The 23219-nt window shown below is 41.3% G+C and overlaps 1 long non-coding RNA gene across 3 annotated transcripts; it reads left to right on the forward strand.

Annotated features, from left to right (window-relative positions):
• The first annotated feature begins 939 nt into the window (after positions 1-939).
• LOC106025337 (uncharacterized) lies at positions 940-22491 on the forward strand. Of its 3 annotated transcripts, XR_010039261.1 has the most exons (5): positions 9893-10029; positions 13863-14109; positions 19404-19547; positions 20636-20841; positions 21639-22491. It is a non-coding gene; the product is annotated as an uncharacterized LOC106025337 (long non-coding RNA). The 3 variants fall into 3 exon arrangements; XR_010039262.1 differs by lacking the exons at positions 9893-10029; positions 13863-14109 and adding an exon at positions 940-1201; XR_001198926.3 differs by lacking the exon at positions 13863-14109 and having other exon boundaries at positions 9941-10029.
• The last annotated feature ends 728 nt before the right edge of the window (positions 22492-23219 follow it).

A 23219-nucleotide genomic window follows, 5' to 3' on the forward strand; every position in this document is an offset into this window, starting at 1 on the left:
AGGCAGCACCATAATTTTCTGGGTTTCAGAAGACTTAGGCTGCATTCTTCCTGCCTCTAAATATATTGATTGTTTGGGTTTGCTAAGAAATTGAAGAATCTGCACTTCACTTGTGAAAAAAAGCGGGGAGGCCTGGGAGGCAGGTGGAGAGGCAAAGGCAGGAAGCCAAATTCCTCATGTATTTCTCGGTATGTTTTCACTCTTATTTGAATTTTTCCCACATTGCGATTGGGTGAAGTTGGAGCTCCAAAATACATTATTCTATACCTTGTTTCACAGCCTTAGCCTTATATTTGGCAGACATCGGAATCTCTTAAAGAAAAGATTGAAGATTCTATATTCTGAGGGCCTTCCAGCCCCTTTTCTAAGCATTCTGTTTACCTGGATGTGGCTAGAAATACAAATTGCATTTTCTGCAGTTCTATAGGTGACCTGGATCTATTACTTGCGCTGACGCACTGACTTGGATCTCACCTGTGTCCTTTGGGGTCCTATCTCAACTGTAAATAGCCCTGTTCTGGACTTCTGAACTTTGCATGGTTTTAGGTAAACTGCTTTGATTAGGCCACTTTCCCAGATACAAACCAGGGAGGAGGTGAGGCTCAGGAGAGGCCTCTGAAGGAATGTGCTGGAAAGAGTGTTCCATGGGTAAGGCAAAGAAGGCAAAAGAGAGAAGGTCTAGGGAGTAAAACAAGCTTCTGGAAGAGAGAAGGGAGGGCTTCAAAGATACCCTGAGGCCCATACCCTTGGACCTCAGGACACACTTAGCCTGACTCCCAACCTGCTAAGGGAATATCCAGGAAGAGACCATAGTTCAACCTCATAAAACGGGTACTTTTCCACTCCGTATGTTGGTTGGTGTTTTTGTAACGACTGGCAAGTTCTCCTGTGTGACCTCAGTGAACACCAGGCCTCTCTGGAGGAAACTTGAAGTGTTGGCTGTATCCTGTACAGTGGCATTATGACTCTGCAGAGGTTGCCACAGATATTTTTTTTCCTCTGAGTCATTTGCCATCTTCTGTTTTCTTTGGTCTGTGTCTGTTCCTCTTCAGCAATTTGTAATGAGACTTAAGCCTGGTGCCCGCCTCCCAGTCTGCTTCTTGCCCTCAGGAGCTGGTTATTGTCACAGAGGAGGACTCTTCCCTCCAATCTGATCTTGAAACAAATACGGTTTGTGCAGAAGGAGTCTGCCTCTTCAAAGGTAATGCCCACTCCCCTGCCCAGGGTCTGTGGCTTCCTTCATGAGCGGAAAGCATGCGGTTCCTCTCTGGTTCCTCTTTATCTCTCTGCCCCTCCTCCTCTGCGGGCACAGGGGTAGGCAGGACAGTCTCATGTTGGGGGCTGTGTATCTGATCAGTGTTTTAGTGCTGACTGGCAGAAGATTCTGATCAAATTCAGATCTCTCTTGTGAGTCCTCACCATCATTTTAGTGTTAGTACTGGAGGAACAAGACTGGTTTCTCATTGCGTTTTTCTGGGGTCAGCCCAGCACTTAGACAGCTCTGTACCTGCTCTGTGTAAGGGCCTGAGGGAGATAAAGCCAAAGGGACTCCTCCTATTTCAAGAAGGGATGACTTAAGCAATATAGAATTTTCTTTCTTGTGGCACAATATGAGATAAAGCATTAGATTATCCTTTAGTGTCAGGGACCTAGGCGCCTTCTATCTCACATCTTTGTTATTTCCGGGGTGTTGCTCTCTTTTGTAAGACCGAAGATGATTTACAACAGTTTCTTGATCCAGGTGGTAGGGGGTCTTTAAGGGCCCTCGATTCAGAAGGTGAAGCGTCACTTCTGCTCTTATCCTATTGGCTAGCTTTCAGTCACGTGACCAAATCTATAGCAAGTAAGGATGGGAAATGTGGTCTTCATCTGTGTGTCTGGGAATTCAACCAAACCCTTTACTATGAGAGGCTTTAAAAGATAAATGTTTCATGTATATGGGAGAAGACAATTTTCCTAATTTTTGGTTGGCCATAGGTCGAGCTTATTGATTCTGTTGTTTTGTCTGTTAATAATGAAAATCTCCCTTTATGATAGTAGGTTTTTCAATTTTCCCATGTATTTCTATCAATTTTTATTTTATATATTTTGAGGCTTTTACATGAATTTATGTTGTATTGTCATGTCTTCATAGAGAACAAACTTTCTTGTCTGTATTGAACAATCCTCTCAACTCTCATTATGTTTTTTTCTCTTAAAGTGTATTTTAATCTGATATTGACAAGCATCTGCTGTTTTCTCATCCTTTATTTCCAAACTTTTCATGTTTCCATACTTTAGGTATCTTTTATAATTTGTACAGAGACAGATTTTTTTTTTAAATCCAACTTTGACAATTTCTGTCTTTTAATCAGCAAATTTAGAACACTTATATTTATTTGATTTTTAATAGATTCAAACTTGCTTTTACTTCTTAAATTTCAATCCTGATGAAAATTTATGTTTCTATAATTTACAAAATTTTACATCTAGATTTTCTTCTAACAAAACCACTTGTATGTCTCACGTCCCTGGAGTGTACTTCACCTCCCATATTAATATCCACAAAAATGAATTTCTAAGCTATCTGATCCCCTTTAATTTACATATGTTTTGCAGCTTCTTCTGGATTTGCTTTTCTTATTGGTGCATCACTTGTACAAAAAATATGTTTTAACATGGATTTTAAACTTCCTCATGAGAATATTTTTCATTACACTCTCACATTTGAATGGCAATCTTGCCAGAAATTCTAGTTTCAAAATACTTCCTTTAGAGCTTTAAAACCCACATTTTATTGTTATTATTATTAAATTTTGCATTTGGTCTTGTGATTAAAAAATGTGAGATCCATTTGATTCTTCCTCTTTCTCTTTTTCTCTCCTCTTCTTCTTCCTCCTTCTTTTTTGCACTCTAAGAATTTGCAAATTTTTCTCTTTGAGTTTGGGAGTCCTAAATTTACTTCTAATGTGCCTAGGTGTGGAATTTTTCTTCTTTCTCCTTTGGCTAATCCATGTATAATTTAACCTGAAGTTACTTATGTTTACTGGTGGGTTACTTATGTTTAATTTATCCCTGTGAATTCACATAGTTCATTTCTTCATTTTGACCCCCTGGCCTCTGTGAATCCCACACCAGAATTTCTACTTTCATTCCCCAACTCTTGTCTTTCCTTTCCACTTTTATGTCAGATTCTTTCCCTGCTTGCTCCCTGATTTTCCAATTCATGACTGTTCTTCACTTTTTCCATTTAACCACCATGCCCAGTTACTGTGTCTTTATTCCCATTATGTAATTTCATACCTTATATTTCCCCTGTTCTTGTTTCCTACTGATATGTTCAGATGAACAAAGAGAGAGAAAAGCTAAATCCAGAGGGAGAACCTCAAACAAGGTACCTCTACTTGGTATCTTGCACTGAGCAACTCTTGAGGCAGGAGTTACCCTATTACATCCTTAGGAAGCAAGTAGGAGGCTGCACCGTGCAGTCCCCTCCATCAGAAGAGGTCACTTGGCCTTCTCTTGTTTTCTGTAGTTTCACTAAAACGATGATCTGGACATCCGGATTTTACTCTTGCACCAGTAGCACAGTACTGATAGCCCGTTTCTCAAAGGAAACGAACGCTATTGCTTGTCCCAAGGCAGTAGTGGGGGAGAGGGTTAGACTCTACCTTTTCTACTCTGTCCTCCTGGGGTAGCACCAGCAGCAACCCCAGAGTGCAATGATGACCACACACACGCAGAAGCTATTCTTCCAGCGTCCTCAGATTTTCCCTCTAGTGCTTCCATTTTGGGTTTCTTGTCTTAATCAGGTTGACCCTGAGGTGGTTTGCGTGGAATATCCATTTGGGCAGGAATTAGACTTTCAGCATGGCACTTGGCAACCCTGATGTGTTAGGGAGCAACAGTATATATGAGTGGATAACTGATCTAAGGGGGTTTGTATAAGGAGCTGGTTCATGCAGCTACAGGAGCTGGAAAATCTGGAATTTACACAGGGGCTGGGCAGCCTGAAGACCCAGGAAAAACCATGCTTCACGGTGAGTTTGAAGGCTGCCTGCTGTACCTCAGGAAGAGCCAGCGCTGCAGATGAAGCCTGCATTCTTCTCTGCTTAGAGATGTTGCTCTTTTTGTTTTATTTGAGCCTTAAACTGTTTGAGTCCAAGTAGGACCCACTCACATTATGAAAGGAAATCTGCTACTTAAAGTTCATGAATCTAAATGATAATTCCATCCAACACTGTTATGGCTGTGTCTAGATGTTCCCCCAAAGCTGCATGTAGTTACAGGTGGGGCTTTTTCAGGGGTGGCTGGATCTGGGGTGTGTGATGCTAAATTATGATTACTAAATTAGCCCACTGATTGGCTTGGCATAATTGTTGGTAGGATTAAAGGCACCTCACCCTGAGTGTGAGTGCTACTTCCTAAGGGCTTGTAGCCTGGATAAAAAATAAGGGACAAGAAAATTACCTTATTACACGTCACTTGCTGCTTGCTGCCATCTGCTTGTCTGGCCCTGTTTCTTCTCTGTGATGGCCTTCTGCCCTGTGCCATCCTGCCTTGGAGCCAGCTTACTATGGACTGAAACCTCTACAAACTGTGAGCCAAATAAACATTTGCCCCTTTAACTTTGAGCTTCAACAATGAGAAAAGAAACAAAGACAAACACCAAACAGAAAATTGCTTGACTAAATATCTGAGTGCCCTGGAGCCCGTCAGGTCAACATATAAAATGAATCATTATACCTTCTAGTCCAAGTGCTGGAGAGATATCTAACATCAGCCTGAGAACCTGATAGAAATGTGGAATCTCAGGCATACTCTAGAATCTACTTTAAAAAAAGAGAATAAATCTTTTTTCTCTTTCTTTCTTTCTTTCTTTCTTTCTTTCTTTCTTTCTTTCTTTCCTTCCCTTCCCTTCCCTTCCTTTCCCTTCCCTTCCCTTCTCTTCCTTCCCCTTCCTTCTTTCCTTCCTTCCTTCCATCTTTTGTCTTTTTGAGACAGGGTTTCATTTTATAGTTCAGGCTGGCCTTGAGCTCACTTTGTAGGCCAGGCTGGCCTCAAACTCGCGATGATCCTCATGCCTCAGGCATGAGCCACCACACCTGACGAGTTGGAAACCAATGGGCAACTTACTAACCTAGTGAGATTCTGCCTGAAAATGAAAAGATAAAAAAGGGCTGGTAATGTAGCTCAGTGCAAAGATCCTGGATCCAACCCATAGTACCAGAAAACAAACAAGCAACAGAAATAAACCTATGGTGGTGATCCCATTCCCCACTGAAGGTAAGAAGGTCGAGTGGTGTTTCTCAAGCTAACATACATACACAGAACCCATAGATCTTGTTTGTTGGTTGGTTGGTTTTTGAGACAGGTCTCACTATGCAGTTGGAGCTGATCCTGAACTCACTATGACCTGCACGGTTTCTGGAAGTGTGGGTTCTGGTTTAGGAGATTTGGAGCAGGCCAGAGAGTTTATTTCCAATGTTGTCCTAGTGATGCTGATGCTGCTACCTCAGCATCACCCATGGTGCAGGGAGACGATGGACCAGATGATGAGTGAAGTCCTTTAGGCTCTGAGATGCTCTGATCCCTGCAAACTGAGAAGATGTCACAGTTTCCCAGGTGGTCTCCATCCAGGATTATGTCCATGAGTAACTGAAAGTCTTTGTATTCATTGGCTTTTCATAACCATGACAAAATACCTTACACAGGACATTCACAAAAAAAAAAAAAAAAAAAAAAAAAGAGGTTTCACAGTTTTGGAGGCTCAAGGGCAGAGTGCCTGTCTGTGCTCAGCTCTTGTGAGGGCCTTGTGGCAGATGGCACATATGATGGTGGCAGCATGTTTCAGAACAAGCTGTCACATCTCAAGCTAGGAAGCAGAGGGATGGAGGGGGCCAGCTTGCTCCTTTACAACAGCCCTCTTTGGAGAACTTCCAAAGGGTTGGATGAGGACCAACTTCACCTCTTTTTAGGGCATGCCCCCAGTGCCTTGAAGGCCACATGTTAGGGCTCTTAAAGTCCCCTGAAAGGTGCTGCCACCTCCCAATATTGCCACCCTAGGGACCATGTTCCCAACATAGGGACCCTTGGGAGATCCCAAGCTATATCCAAACTATTAATGTCTTCACAGTGTTTATGCTTAATAGCATCATCTTTAGTATTGATTTGTTTCTTTATCTGTTTTCTGTCCCCTCATCCCCTGAAGCTTCTCTATAGCTTCCAGCGCCTTCTGAATTCTTAAAAGCATGGCTCTGGAACCTGCTGCTAGAGTAGAAGGCTCCAGAAGACAGCAAATGTCCTCCATGGGAATAGGGTTATTTGCACTGGAGTGATCTCACACAGTGGCTGGGAGACTCAAGACACTTTATTTGCCATGAGGAGTCCAGCTCAGCCTCAGCAGCCCCACCACGCTATGGCGCCATCAGGCCCTCCTGCTTCCTCGGCTGGGCTGACTGTTTTTCAAGTGGCTGCTGTCTCATGAGGTCTTTAGTTTACAGCTTTGATTTGAGACTTACTCTACTCTGTGGTATGAGTATTTCATGCCCTGCCTTTGGCCACTCCGGGTTGGGGGTCTCACTGAGGACAGTGTCTGTGACCCCTTGCCCTCTTCTGGCCCCTTTGTCTCATTCATTTCCAGCAGCAGCTAGGGAACCTTTGACAACTCACGTGAGCTCATGTCATGCTACATGTGATGTTCAGAATAAAACACACCCTCAGGAGTGCAGTCTAGGTGGACCCCACCCCCCAACATCATCCTCACCATTTTCACCTCGCTACCCTGCTCCAAGCTCTTATCTGCTTTGGGGCTTGGCTGTGCTATTTCTTGTGTTCTTGGGATCCTCTCCATATCTTCAAATAACTGGGTGCTTCTCATCACTCATCTTAGAGCCCTGATGCCATCTTTTCCAATAGGAAGACACCCTTCCGGACAGTCTTTCTCCCTACACCACGTCTTGGTGCCCCATACCCTGCTTTAATGTCTTCACAGCGTTTATGATTAATAGGATCATCTTTAGTATTGGTTTACTTCCTTATCTATTTTCTGTTCCCTCATCCCCTGAAAATCATACTCCGTAAGTGACTTCAGACCTCAGTCACTTTAGTGTCTCTAGTGTGTAGAATTTGAAATTCAAGGATGGAAGTCAAATGATTATTAAGTGAGTGAACCTTGAACCTTTCAAGGCGAGATTGGTTTGTTCATTTATCAAAATTTTTTTAGTCAATCCCCCAAAATGGATGCCAATTTTGGGTGCCATCCAGAACAACTGATTCACACTGAAGTATTTTGGAAATGTGAACACATTTGGCAGAGATAGCATGGGACTTCATTGCCCTCTGGTTCACAACCACGTGGGTAAATGTGAGGTCCCCAGCTGTGAAACAGTGGCCAATCAGATTTCAAGAGAAGTTAGAACGAGCTTTGCAAGTTGGCAAGAAGCAGCAGCCAAGGGCATGGGGTGGAAGCACAGGCCCTGGCTCTTTGCTTTGTTGTTACATCCTAACAGCTCTGAGAAGACAGCAGCTTTCACACCTGGCCCAGGCTTCCATCAAACCCCGGCAGAGTAACACAGACATGGGATGCTAGGGGGGCCAGCTTCCTGTGGTGGAGGACGCTGAGGCTGACAGACATAGAAGTGAGCCAGTGGGCAGCAACAGCTTATGCTGGGGTGACTGGGAACAGGATTCTGGCTCCACTGAGGTTTCAAGCCATCCACCGACATCACTAGTCAGGGTTTTACTGCTCTCCCAGGTGTGGGTGATTCCGTGTAACACATCCAGGAGGAGGAGAAACATGACCCGTCCCTTGTATTCCTATTGTAGCTTCTGTGGCCTCAGGGGTGGTCCAACAGCTTCCCCATATAGGGCAGAGGTAGGGTCCAGATTGTGTCAGACTGAAACTACTTACAAAGTTAATTTGAATTTTTACCTGGAGAAGCAAATTTCCACTAAAAAGTGCAAAGTGAGCATGAAAACAGAGTGACGGTGAAGGTTGCTTGCCTGGAAAAAGATCCCAAGATGTGAGGTTTTGATCAAAATATATGCTGGCTGTTTAACTTCTAAAAATTTATCCTACTAAAAGACTCGTTGCCGTCAATCCCACTGAAAATACCTCCTTTCACTTTGAACATGCTTATCCCATTGCTCTTGCTTCTTTCCAAAGCAGTGTTGAAAGTCCTTTTTCCTATGTGTCTTTATTAAGTGTGATTAAAAATACAGTGAATGATGCTGCCTAGAGTCATCCAGCTGAAGGGCAGGCTTATAAAGACCCTGTGACATGTCCTCCTCCACCTTCTTCACTGTACCTGACACTGTGCAGCTTCTGGCCCTTCCCAAAGACAAGCTGACCATGAAAGGTGAATGTTTTGACTCGATGCAGGACACCGGGAGGCTATGACAGTACAACTAAACACACAAAGGGAGACACCAAGAACTACTCCAGACAGTGTCAAGAACTGTGGAATAAGTGTGTTCTCAGCAAGTGGGAGTGCTTTGAGGGAAATGAATGACCATGTGTCTTTTACTTAATGCATTTTTAAAATTGGACATTCGCCATATTTGCCATCATACTTCACATTTTCGTACTTTTTTGGGGGAAGAAGAGAGCATCAAAGGACAGACACAGGCAACTCAGGACTTTAGTGTGGAGCTGAATGTTGTGATTCTGCTCATCAGAAGGTCCCAGGGTGGGCGACTTGGGCTGTGACTATGAGGAAGTCTGCTGTGTACCATTCTTCCATTTGGGTTTGGTTAATGGGGTGGGAATTGTGTGCTGCTTCCTGCTGGGGTACAGTAATGAGTAAATCAGGTCCCACTTTTTATTTGGAGAATATAAAAATGAATATCTTCTATAGGGTTGCACAAGGCAGCGCTTTCTTTCTTAGCTATGACCAAAGATTTGAGGGGTTCAAAGACTCAGTTCAGATTTTTAACCAACCAGCTCCCAGCTGTTTGAGGCCAGTTATTAAAAAAAACCTATTATTTGTAGTACTCATCAAATTCTTTAATGAAATTGGAAGGGAAGCAGTGCTTCCAAACTCATCCTTGTAAGTAAGCCTTGCCTTGATCCCAAACCAGAGAAGGATCCAAACTAAAAAGCAAACCACAGGCTAATCTTAATGAACATAAATGTAAAAATCCTCGATAAGATCCTGGGAAACAATATAGCAAACTATCCAGAAGATTATACATCAGGGTATGAGTACTGACCGGTGGTACTAGGGACTGAACTCCAGAACTGTGCACTGAGCAACATTCCCAGCTCATTAATAAAATTTTGAGTCAGGGTCACACTGAGTTACTAAGTTGTCTAGGCTGGGCTCATGCTTGCAATTCTCCAGCTGCAGTTTCTCAGAGGGCTGGGATTACAAGCATGTACTATCATGTGCAACAAGTTTTCACTTTTTTAAGCCTCAATTTTCTCAGCTCTCATCTGAGGAAATGCTATCTACTCCTGCTACTTCATGGGTTGTAATGAAGATCCACTGAGATCATTTATCTGGGTCTTCTTTTGAGCTCAGAAGGAGAGCTTCAAATTGTTACTAGTGCTTCCAAGAACTTGGTTTGGGAATTAGCAACAATGATCTCTCACTGTTCACTGTAACAGTCCTGCTAGTTATTAATGGGATGTGAAATCTGAAAGAAGACTAAAAAACCTATGGCCATATGTGATTACCACATGCAGCTGTTCTAAATTAAGTATCTGCACTAGGGCTGGTTGGAATTAAGCATCCCAAGTGTAAACCAGGACTGTGAATTTTGAATAAAATGTATGTGTGTGTGTGCATGTATCACTGTCAATTTCTTTTATCAATTATATATTCATATGAGAATATTTTGGATATATTGGTTTAACCTAAATATATTATTTATCTTGTTAGTTTTTAATGTTACTACTTGTTAAATGTATGTGTTATGCTATATTTCTTTTTCTTTTTTTTTTTTTTTTTTTTTTTTTGGCGGTACCGGGGAGCTATATTTCTTTTGAATCGTGTATCTACAGAGGCTCTTTTTGGAAACTTCGTTGGATACTCAGCACACAATCATGTAAGTTCAAGAGTGTCACAGACTCATCCACAAAACACTAAAATAACTGCTGTCATGATTGCTTTTCACTTGCATTCTAAATGCATCTGCAGAAGGGAAAAGCACTGCTGTGCTCTTCGAGGCGGACACTGAAGGAGTGGATAAAGGGGCTGTGTGCAAGACCCTGCCCTGGACTGTGTAGCTTCTCAGATTGTGAATGCACATCTCCGCAGAGACATGATGAAAGGGTCACTATAGCCAGGAGCTAGGGTGAGGACACCTTGAAACTTCACTAGTGGAGAGATGGTTCAAGTACCAAGTAAACAACCCCACTCTTCTCGCTTCCCAGAACCTTTGGCTTTCACAGGACAAAGGGCACAGTGGCATCTCTTTAGTCCCTGTTGTATTCCCAATCTCATTGGATTGACCCCTGGTCTTTTGATGAGACCCAGGCCTGTTACATCAGTTGCAGAAAGGAAGCTCACAGTGGCCTCGAAATCTGCTGGCTGGGACACAAAGGCTCTCCAATGCTGGGGTGTTTCTGTCAAATGTTGCCAGAGGAAGGAGAAGGAAGGGAAGGGGAGGGAGGGGAAGGAGAAGGAGGGAAAGGACAGGACAGGACAGGACAGGACAGGAAAAAGTGTGTGGGGGCTGAAATTCAACCCTTTGGCAGAGTAAGATCCCAGGTGGGAAGATCCTGGCCAAGCCTTCCTCCCTTACCTGTATTTTTAAAAATTTTACAAACAAAACAAAACAGGATAAAAACACTACAGAATTTTTAAAAATAGGAAATTAACACTATTTAATATATATTGCATACTATCTTAAAAGTAGTTGTTCGGATTACAAGATTTAGACAATGAAAAATGATGGAACAGACAATGAAAAGAAACTGTTCTTTTTGATGAACTTACAGAGATTAGCAGCACAGTTATCTATCTTGTATAAATATACATACACACATGTATATATGGAGAGCTATGTCCATGTAATCTTTCCCCTTCTTTTTCTTCTCCTTTTCTCTATCCCAGTTGTTCTTTCCTTTTGGGCACTTTCCTTCCCTTTCATTTTCACAATATCTATTGCATATTTTGGATCTTTTAGGTTTTTTTTTTTTTTAATACTAGGGAGACAATACCATGTTTACACGTGCGAGTCTGATTTAGTTCACTTATGAGTATGGTCTCAAATTGCATCCATTTACCTATAAAAGTCTCATGTGTATCCTTCTAATGTTCCATTGTATAAAAATGCTACAGCATTTTTATCCATTCCTTGATAGACAGGCATTTGGGTTGTTTCCAAGATTTAGCTATTACAAATTATGCTGCTATAAACATGAGTATACAAATATTGCTCTGCTAAGATGTTTCAATTCTTTTGGGAAGACACCCAGAAGGGGAATATCTGGATAGAATGGGACCTCTAATCCTAGTTTTTTGAGGAATCTCCTCACTGATTTTCACAGTGGTTGTACCAGTCTACACTTCTACCAACAGTGGAAAAAGATTCCTTTTTCTCCACTGCCCCAACAGCAGTTGTTACTGGTTGATTTCTTGATGGCAGCCATTTTTTCTGGAGTGAGATGGAATCTCAGTGTTGTTCTAATTTGCATTTCTTGAATAACCAGTGATGCTGAACATTTTTTCATGTATCTACTTGCTGTTTGTATTTCTTCATCTGAGAAGTGTGTGCTCAACTCAGATGCCCATTTTTGGATTGGGTCTTTGGATATTGGAGGTCTGATGGTTTTCAATTCTTTATATGTTCTAGATATAAGTCCTTTGAGGGACAGTTGGCTAAAATTTTTTCTCATTTTGTGGGTTTTCTTTTCACTCTGTTGGTGATTTCTTTTGAAGTACAAAAACTTTTTAATAAGATGAGATCCCAGTTGTTGATTCTTGGAAGTACTTCTCATGCAGTTTGCATTTTGTTCATGAGATTTTTGCCTACCCCTATGTTTTCAAGATTTCTACCTACCTTGTCTTCCAGTATATTTAGTGTTTCTATTGTAATATTTAGATCTTTGATCCATTTTGAATTCAGTGCATGGTGATAGACATAGGTCTAGTTTCAGTCTTCGGCCTGTGGAAAGCCAATTTTTCCAGTACATTTATTAAAGAGGCTACTTACCTTTATTTTATGAGAAGCGTAAGGAGACCCTCATGGATCCACTGCAGGGTGTATTAGTTGGGGATGTCCACTGAAGCAGAAAGAGTTGGAGATACACAATTGGTTTCTGTTTTTATGGGTTCTGTATCTACAAATTCAACCAACCACTTACGGAAAATTTTTTTTCCAAGTACCAGGAATCGAACTCAGGACCTCACACTTGCCAAGCAGGTGCTGTGTGTGCTGACCCATATCCCTGCCCCCTCGGATTGAAAATATAAAAAAACAAAATGGTAGATATACCAACAGACTTTTTCTTATCATTATTTCCCCAAACAATATAGTGTAACAGCTATTACATTGCATTGAAGGCATTTAAATTGCATTGAGCATTATAAATAAACTAGAGGCAATTTAAAGTATGTAGAGGAATATACAGAAGTTAATAATATGCAAATATTATGCTATTTTAAATAAGGCACTTGAGCCTCTGCAGGTTTCAGTCTCATGGGCCATCCTGGAACTCATCCCCCACATTACCTGGGAATGACTGTCCATTTCTATAGTCTGATCTGCTACCTATAAGCTGTGGACCCAGACAAGCTGTTAGTGTCATTCAGTCTGAGTCCAAAGGCTTGCAAAAAGGAGTCAGGGGAGGATGACAGTGTAAACTCCAGAGTCTGAATCCTTGAGAAGCAGCCCTGTATCAGAAGGCAGGAGAAGATGCTCAAGAGGAGAGTTCATATTCACCCTAACCCCACCATTTTGTTCTATTTGGGACTTTAATAAATTGAAGAATGTCTAACAGCAGTGGTGAGGGCTATTTTTTTTTTTTAGTCCGTAGAGTAGAATGCTTATGTTTTCTGGAAATACCTTCCCAGACACACGCAGGAGTGTTTTAGCAGCTACATTGGCATTCTTTAGCCCCGCTGGGCTGACACTTTAATCATCTCAGGGGGATTCCTTGAGTCCCTTGGGAAGCCATCTTTTCATGGCTTCCTTTCAGAGGAAAACTGCTAGGTGCTTGATGGCAAAAATAGAACCCCAAACAAATAAGAAGGCTATCCCGAGGAATATATGTAGTTAGGGTTAGATGTGGTTTGCTATCTGGAGAAACAAAGGAGATAAACTATTTCCTTCCACCAAAGATGGGTTTGGAATGTGGCCCAGCTTACAGCATGGTACCATGAAGGGCTTCTGAGCTGACTGCAATATGATGAAATGTGGTTGGGTAACTCACAGAGGGCTTTGCTAGCTGGCCTGTCCCCAAGCGGAAGTAGCAGATTGCTGCCTGAATTCTACAAGTGGGATGACCAGAAGCAATATAAAGGGCAAATGAACAAGAAAGTCTTTCTCCTTGAGAATGTTTTCACAGCACTTAGGTTAGAAAATGATCCCGGAAAGATATAAATTAGCCTTTTCAGTTCGCAAAATAAAATGCCTATCTGCTTGGTAATCTGGGCATTGAAAGTCCAAGCCAGAATCTTGTTTTTAAAGGATTTGTTTAATTTGCCACCCCATATTCCCTTCCCAGTGCCTAGCATGAGGCTGCAAGACAAAAGGGGAGAGCGGCTTAGCAGACAGACATCTGATAGATCCGTGGGGAAGAGCTTCTAGGACACTTATATTAAATAGACACATGAGAAAGGGGAAATGTTGAGGACAGAAGGCATCTACATTTCCTGGAACATTGTTCCGGGTTTCAGGACTATGGGTAATGCATGGAATGTTTCATTTTTCAGAGCTGTTTTTTCATTAAACACCACTCCTCTGCGTGAGGAAGAAACTAGACATTCCTGGCCCATGCGTTGGCAGGTCTCAATCAAAAATATTCTGATGCTGGCTTTCCAAAACCTATGCCTGGTGTGGGTCTGACCTTCAAACCTTGCCGGGGCCACCAACAGGAAAGTGACTCTGGCTGGGCCCTGGTAGGGTGCCACTCTCAGGAAAACATTTGCAGGATCTCTGCAGGAAGCCATGCTGAGGAAGGTAAGAGACTTGCTCTTCAAATGACCTTTCCTTTCTTGGAGAAGAGCATACGGAATGAAAGTGCAAGAGGTGCTTTGGGTGTCCCCCAAAAGAGTCATGCAAGTGAAGGTGCTGGGGGCCTCTGTGCCTGGACTGTGGGGGGAAAGTTTTGGTCCTCGTCCTATGATCCCTGTTCTTTGGCTTTCTTTCTTTCATAAAAATTTTAAAATTAATACACAATTTTGATACCTATCAAACACATCCATTGTGGGGAGGTGGTGGGTGCAGAGGCCTCCTGTTAGTCCCTTTCACTTCCGCTTCCAGTCCCTTCCATGCCCTCTTCCTCTGTTCCTCGCTCAGATTCCCTTCCCATTTGCAAAAGGTCCAACTCCAAGTTTCTTGTTGTCTAGCTGTTATTTTGCTCTTTTAATTATTTATTTTTGGATTTCTCACATAAGAAAAGCCATGTGATATTTAGTCTGATTTATTTCACTTAAGATTATAGTTTCAAAGTGCATCCATTTTCCTACAAATGACCTAAATTTATTCTTCTTTATCACTGAATAGCACTCCATTGTAAATATATATGCATCTATGTAATATTTTTTCCTAATTTTTCTATTTCCAGTTGTTTTTATTTTATTTTTTAACAAATAGCGATTCCGTGTATCCATTTGTAGTCACAACAAAAATTAAATCCAACAAAAATGTATGGGAGCTCTGTATTGAAATTTTTAAAAATGCTGACCAAAGAAAACTTAAGTAGGAAAAAATACTGTAATCTTACAGAACAACATTAACATAATAAAGGAAAAATAAGTTCTCTAAAAATTGATTTTCAGACTTACTGGAATCCAAATTCTGGAATAATAATTTTGTAGATGTTGGATTTACTATTATCTTGTTTTGAAGTCCTGTATTACATTCATTGTTTTGTTTTTATTGGTTTTATTCTGTTTCTATTTGCTTGATTTTACTATGTCTGAAGGAATAGGCAGCTATTTTGAAGACAACAAGAGGCATTCTAGTAACCATTGTTGATTTCCTAGTATCTTGTTTTGAAATCCTGCATCACTTACACTGTCTTGTTTTAATTGACTTTATTCTGTTTTATTTTGCTTGGTTTTATTCTCTCTAAAATAAAATTTTAAAAAACTTTGTAGATATTAACAAACTGATTCTAAGATTTATTTGGAGGGGCAAGAGAACTGTGATAGTTAAAACAATTGTGAAAAGGAAAAAAGTGGGTGGAAATAAGTTTATTACTTAACAAAGATATTGTTTTCAAGATAGTGCTGTATTAGTGAAGAGATAGCAAACAAATTAATCAAACCAAACAGAAAGTCTAGAAATATACTCACACAGATCTTGCCAGTTGAGTCTTTGCAATGTAAAAAAAAAAATGGATAAAATTACCACAGTTTCTTTATCTATTTGTCTGTTGGTGGGTGAATAGGACTTCCTAAGATTTAGGAATTGTGAATTATTCTACTATAAACATGGTATGCATATAGCTCTGTAGTATGATATGTAACTCTTTTGGGAAGACACCCAGAAGAGAAGGTGGGTTAGAATTCCTTTTCTAAAGCAGTTCATTCAAACACTGTGTTGCTGGTGACATTTGTCTAAATAAAAGTGAAATCTACTTTAAACTAAAATATATCATATCCAAGGGTTGGGGCTATATGGTCCCCTGAGTACTGCCCTGCCCTTTGTCCTACAAGTCATGTTCTGGACAACTGCCAGCAAAAGAGTAGGGGGCCTGCTCTGATTGTAGATTGTTGGGTTCCTAACCACCAACCAAACATGCAGAGCTGGTATCAAGGATAATGCATTGTACTCAGCTCCTGGGAAATCCTGATACACCCCAAAGTTTATGAGCCGCTGAAAGTAAAAAAAGTATGCATGGAGAATATGAGTTCTTTTGCTGATGTGCGTGGAAACTCATTTAATTGTGTGTCTAGTGTAAGGCAAGTTGCACCATAGAAGACAAAGACTGTGTAAACCTTTGTTTTGCTGATGAATATGTATATCTTGTTCTTTTGGAGTTACGAGCTGTTATCTGCTCAAGAGCAGCATTTCTAAGACATTGTTTCTGTGTATCTTCTGGGGAAGAATTTGTCCTTCTGTGGAAATGATTGCAACATGTTGATAAAAACAGAAGAAAGACAATAAAGATGTCCGGCTGCATTTCTTGTTTCTCTGAAGTTAAACAGTTTTTGGGTGCTAGAAAGCAGTGTAGTGAAGCTTACTGCTCACTGTGTTACTTTACAGAATACACGTGTTCTAGCACATTCACACACTTATTTCTGTACGTGGCACTGCCTGAGAGAGTCTGCATTTCCTGTATTTTCCTAAGAACGCACTTTCTGGAATTCACGCTCTAACAAACCAGGAATCACGTTTGCCCCTAAAGGACGCTGACATTACAGCTACACAGCCAGGAACTAATTAGGGCACTAATTAACCCACTCTGGGTGGGTTAAATTGCATATTTTAGGGCAATGTGAACATTTTAGTTTTAAAATTTATGAAAATAAATGAAATAAGTACCCTACATACATATGCACTCCAAATAATAAAGGGCTCTTTATCCAAACAATCCCTATTATAAGCACCTGTCTAAAATTCCCCAAATGATTCTATCTAAGGATTACATAGAATCAATAAGAAAACGAAGTTGCCAGTATTAAACCAAAAGCACGAAACCTTTTTCTTATGAACAATAGCATCTTGTAGCTACCAAAGACGCTGCTTTTAGTTTGCCTAGGCAACCCAGAGATACTGGAGTGACCCCACTGTGACATCACAGTGACCAAGGAAGACTATCACTTTCTTACTTTGTGACCATGGAAAGGCTTGAAAGTGTGTAGGCAGACATTTTGTTAGTTTTAGAGGCGATACATTGAATAATTTTGTTGTGGCCATTGATCTAGAAGGTCATAGAAAGTTCAGTCACACTTCTGGAGCATTCTCTCAGGTCCTTTTAGAGCTTCCTAGCTTCATTGTAGTGGTATGGATCTGCCTGAACAAGGTAGATGTCCCTATGTTCCTAAAACACAAACTGTGATGAGGCAGTGTTGGGAAGACAGATGCAAATGTGTGTATGTGTGTGTGTGTGTCCTTTTCTTGGACTGAATAGGAATTTTTTAAAAATCAGGATTTTTTTTTTTTAGCTCAGAAGCATAAGCGCCTGCCTTGCAAGCAGGCAGTCGTGAGTTGGATCCCTGCTACCGATTAAAACAAAAAAGACAAAAAAAAAAAAAAAAAAAAAAAAAAAAATCAGGGGTTTCACCAGGAAATCAGAATCTATGCTAAGTGTTTTAAACAGCAGGTATTTAATTCAGGGAATTGGTTAAGCAGAATGGTGAAAGCATTGAGAAGCCACAGGGCCATGAAAGGACCCACAGATCAGCCACAGCAAGAAGCCACTGCACCTCTAGGGCTGGATATGTCAAAGGAAGAAGAGATAAACCAGAGCCAGGAGCCAGGCCACTCGGCACCCAGAGTGGGTGTGTCTGGATTGAGCTGGAGACATTCAGGGGATTGGCTTGATGAGGTAGAGAGATACTCTGCTCTCTTCTTTCTTCCATCTTCCCAATCTCCTGCCAGGCTCATCAAGAAGCTCCTCTGCAGAGCTCAGCAGCCCCCTGGGATCAGCAGGAGGGAAGAAGAAGGAAAGGGTTTGACTATTATATTGCTACATCCAGCATAGGGCAATGGTGACTCTTGTTGCCAAACACGGAACCCGCTGAACCACGGAACTCTAGTCCATCACCCCAGCCACTTGCCTTCGGACATCTTTTCAGGGGAACCATTCAGTTGCTTGAGGATAATCCATGACAATCAAAACACAGAGAAGATCTTCAGGAAAAATTACTGTGCTTGGTCATCTTCTACCTGCTGTGATCTCCAGGAGCAGTACTGTGCTTCTGATGAGGATAGAAATGCAACTAGAAGCACTAAGAAAGGAACTACACACATCAGAAGTTCTGATTATTAAACCATACTGGTTCTCTTCACAGAAAAGTCTATCCCTTTGCAGACTCTACTAACTTATCCATGTTTTTTTGGCTATGTTGACCTAATGTGGGCGACAAAGTAATTACTGGAAAAACTCCATCTATAAAATGGCACTCTTTATGGGAACACAGCTCATGTTAAGAACTGTAAATAGCTTTGTTTCCATTTTCTAGACTTCCTTCTTCCTCCACATGCAGTCTAGCTAATCTGTAGCCCCACTTTCTACATGGTATGATATGGCCTTCTCTCCCAAAATTAAACTTAAATTTTAAAACGGTTTTAAGTTTACAAAAAAACATTGCAAAAGATGGCACAGAGAGTTCCCGTACACCTCACACCCACTTTCCCCTTAGTACATTGGTCACCACTTAATGAACCAATATTAGTGTGTTATTATTAACTAATTCCATAGTTTATTCATAGTTTTCTTCAGGTTCTTCTAGTGTCTTTTTATGTATTTCCTTTTTGGTTCCAGAATCCCATCCAGGATACCACATTACATTTAATCATCAAGTCCCCTTAGGCTTCTCTGGGCTGTGACAGTTTCTCAGACTTCCTTGGTTTTTGATGACCCTGACAACTCTGAGAAGGACTGGTCAGGTTCCTTGTAGGACGTAGAATTATAATTTGTTTGATTTTCATTTCCTCATGATTGCACTGGAGCTACGTATGGGTTTGCCAGAGGAAGACCAGAGGTAAAATGTAACTTTCATCAAACATGTCAAGGAGACCCGTTATCAACAAGATTTGTCACTGTTGAGGTCTCCTCCACCACCTCGATAAGCTAATGTCTGTGAGATTCCTTCTCTGTAGTCACTCATACACTCTTTGGAAAGGATCCATTATGACTTATGCTCCAACTACTGAGGGAAGAATATCTATATGAGTTATCTGTATAGGAATCCCTCCATGCTGGAGCTTTGTCTGCTTTCCTCTATTTATTTATTTATTCAATCATTTATTCATATCCATATGGACACATGAATATTCGTTTTATACTTCAATATGATTTGCTTTTTTGCTCAAATTGCTTCAGCTTTGGCTAGTGATGGCTCGTTCCGCTTTTTCTTTTGTTCCTCTTTGACATAACACTATTATCATGGCTTTGTAGATTCTGCACATCACTCCGGAATGCCTCAGGCTCATCTTGTATATTTCCTGCCCCAGTCTTAGAATTAACCATTTTCCAGAGAGCCCTGGGTTAACTAATAGGAAGAAGATCTGGGTGCTAGAGGTATTCAACCTGGCAGTGTTAGTTATCCATTTTCTTCCTAACCATGCATATTTTTCAGCGCCTACTTCGGACAAGACTCTGGGGCAGATGAGTAAAGGGGCATGAGAAGCCCTGTTCTCCATGTTCCAAGAACAGTGCTGCTTGTGAGGAATGCAGAGAGTGGCGTGGAAATGTGAAAGTAGGAAGAGACTTCCGGCTGCAGGTGTGTATCCTTGAAGTCTTTGATCTTGATTCTAAGTTTCTTCTGTTCTCAGTCACTCTGCCTAGATCCACTTCCATAAGAAGTCTGCAAGGTCAGCATGACCTGAGTTTGAATTCCAGCTCTGTCACTTGTAGCCCTGTGACCTGGAATAAGTGTCTCATCTGCACTGAGGCTCTTTCCTCATCTGTAAATTGGGGCGGCGACTAATTAAGAAGGGGACACGAACCACCTCCAGAGGGTTTGTGGAAGATTAAGAAGCTTGGAGAATGGCCTGTGGGGTCTGGCACAATCAGGTAGAGCACGTGCTGGTGAGCAAGACGGCAGCAACATTTAGCATGTGTCCAGGGGTGACCTTCTCACCAGCTGACTGTGGGGCACAATGCAGAGGAGGCTGTAATTAATAATTGTCAAGGCAGACCAAGGAGATGGCTGTGGAATGGGCTGACTCGGGGTCACGATCAGGTCTGTTCTGCAGATGACATTGCTCTGAAGAAGTTAACCGTAAATGATCAGGCCTTGGGGTCACCTGGCATTTGGTGGCTCAGCACAAACTCTAGCACCAGGAGACAAGGCCTCTACTGAAACCAACCAACCAACCAAGCATGAGCAGTGCCCATCAAAATGCATTAGCACAGCCTCTAACATCAACACCTGCGGGACATTCCAGAAGGCATCTTCATGCTAGGGCTCCCAGCATGGCGCTGCTATTCCAGAGGATGATGCATAACATTTAACAAATGGTTTTCTGCTCTGGAAAGAAAGCAAGGTTTAGCTATGCTACTTTAGAGGAGATGGAGACCTTCTTTCAGGGATGGGCAAAAGGCTGACATTGTGAACTTCCCTGATATGCTGGGTGAGGCGCTTCCTGAGACATCTCAGCATGGGGGAGATGCCAGCTAAGTTGGTGTTTTCTTTTCATCAGAAGCATCTACATCAGTGGTTTGCAAGGAATTATCCCTGGGCCAGCAGTGATATCAGCTGCAAAACTTGTTAGAAATACAAATTCTTGGAGTTCATCCTAGTTGCAGAATCAGAAACTCTATCTGAGAACCTCCTACCCCACTAATCTGTTTTCATAAACATTCCAGGTGATGTGGATCCCAGCTGAAGTTCAAAGGCATTGATCAAAGGGCATAGAACTTTCTGTAACTTTCCCCTGAGAAGCTGAGGATGTTCTGAACTGTAAGCAGTAGACTCTGTCTTATGGATGACGTCAAGTATGGGAGCAATAAGTGTTTGTTGAATGAATGAATTAATAAATACAGACCACGCCAAAGACTTGGCAGTATGTGAGGTAACTGGAATTTTCATTTACTGCTAGTGGAAATGAAAAGTTGGATGCCACTTTGGAAGACAGTTTGACAGTTTCTTATAAAAGCAAACACATTTTGGATCTTATTACTTTCAGTTTTTTTTATAGTAGGGAGACAATAAGATATTTACAAATGTGAGTTTGACTTATTTCACTCTTAAGTATAGTCTCAAGTTGCCTCTATTTACCTATAAAAGCCTCAAGTTTATCCTTTACAGCTGAGTAGTACTCTATTGTATAAAAATATCACATCTTTTTGATCCATTCCGCAGTTGGTGGGCATTTAGGTTGCTTCCAAGATTTAGTATTACAAATTGTGCTGTGATAATGAAAGGGAAAGAAAGGGCTCAAAAGGAAAGAAAACTGTAATAGGGGAAAGGAGAAAAGGAAGAAGGGAAAAGATTGTATTTACGTGGAATTACATATATATGCATGTAGTTGAATATATATACAACATAGATAACTATACTACTAATCTCTGTTCATCAAAAAGAACAGTTTGTGTTTTCATTGTTTGATCATTTTTTTCATGCCTAAATCTTGTAACCTGAACAACCACTTCTAAGATAACAATATGCAATATATTAACTGATGTTAATTTTCTACTATTTTTTCGAAATTCTGTATCATTTCTATTCTTTTGTTTCGCTTTTAAAAAAGCAGCAAACACACTCTTACTATAGATGCCAACAACTGTGCTCTTTGATTTTTGCCCAAAAGAGTTGAAAATGCATAAAACCTGCATTAGGATGGTCATTTTTTTTTTTTTTTGGTACCAGGGATCAAACTCATGACCTCGTGCTTGCCAGTGAGGCGCTTATACCACTGAGCTAAATCCCCAACCTCTACATGGATGTTTTCAGCAGCTTTGTTTACCACTGCCAAAACCTGTATGTAACCAAGATGTCATTCAGTGGAGTGGGTAACTGGACTGTGGTACATAAAATGGCATCATATTCAATGACAGAAAGAGGGGATGAGCTATCAAGTCACAAAGGATGCGGAGGAACCATGAAAGTGAAAGAAACCAACCTGCAAACTGTACAACTCTACGTGTACCCTAGTAAAGGCCAAACCGTGGAGGCTGCGAAGAGACCAGTGGTGGCCTAGTGTTCAGGAGGACAGAGGGAGGGTGGAGAACCTGGAATTTGAGGGTCAGAGGAACTAGTCTTTGTCACAGCACAAAATCCACAAAAGTTTCAACCCAAAATGTGAGCCCTGATGTAAGCTATGAATTTCAGTTTATAAAATGTATCCATGTTGGCTCATCTTGGTAAAAAGTGCAAAGAGCAAGATGTTAATAACAGAGAGAAATAATGGGGGAGGCATGAGTGCATCCTTGGGAACACGCTGTACTTTCTACTCAATTTTCCTGTAACCTAAAACTGCATTTGTTTAGAAGTAAGATTATTTAAAAACATAGGAGCAGGTAATGCCCCTTGAGGAATGATCACCCTTTGGGGGTTTTAATTGATATCCCAATGAAGAGCAGGTTAGATAGAGCTCCATCCCTAGCTAGGTGCTCAGATCTGGTTGTCCTTGATGTCCCCATGGCCTTTTCTTCCCACTGTGTTTTTGTAACATTATGCCATTACAAGGGGTTAGCTCCCTGAACTCATCTGTATCAAGAATTAACATCTTGTTTCATTAGAACCATCAGTTCTTTTGTCTCTTCTTTGTAGTAAAAACAGATGCTTCTAGTTCTCAAGGGAGGATGTGAAATACATCCTGGATGGAATTGTACTCATAATTTTGCAAAATTCCAGATCCTTAGAAGTGCCCTGGGATACTGGAGGATGCATCTTGATAGTAGGACCCTCCTGGTGGTTGAAGGGCCTGGATCCCTTCTTTCTTCTGCCTCGAATGCTGATGCAGTGCTGGAGGTAGAGTCCCATTTTGTAGTCATGCAGTGACCACAAGCACAAAGAACCACACACTAAGGGCCAAAAAGCAAATAACCAAAAGAAATATCGGTTCCAGTGGTGCTGTTTAGCTGTTTCAGTTATGAGTGGCTTTACCACCGGCTTTCTTTCCATGAGAAAAACGAGGCCCCTAATTCATTTAAGCTGGTCTTTTGAGAGTTGCCATTACTTGTTTTTATTTAATTTATTTATTTTATATTTTAAACATTTTAACATTTTGGTGCCGGGGATGGAGCTCAGGACCTTGCACTTGCCAGGCAGGTGCTTCACCGCTGAGGCCCCATTATCATTGGGGTCAAACTCAATGTCTGAATGAATCAGGGGCATTTTCAGGATAATCCAGGGGCTGAAAGCGTGGCCCTTGAGATCTATCAGACTATGATACTCTCTGCTATGTGACCTTCAGCTTAGAGCCTCACATGTGCTTCATGTGCGAGA

This window comes from Cavia porcellus, unplaced genomic scaffold (genome assembly GCF_034190915.1).
Source record: "Cavia porcellus strain 051 isolate PalLab524CR breed Dunkin Hartley unplaced genomic scaffold, mCavPor4.1 scaffold_15, whole genome shotgun sequence".
Taxonomy (NCBI): domain Eukaryota; kingdom Metazoa; phylum Chordata; class Mammalia; order Rodentia; family Caviidae; genus Cavia; species Cavia porcellus.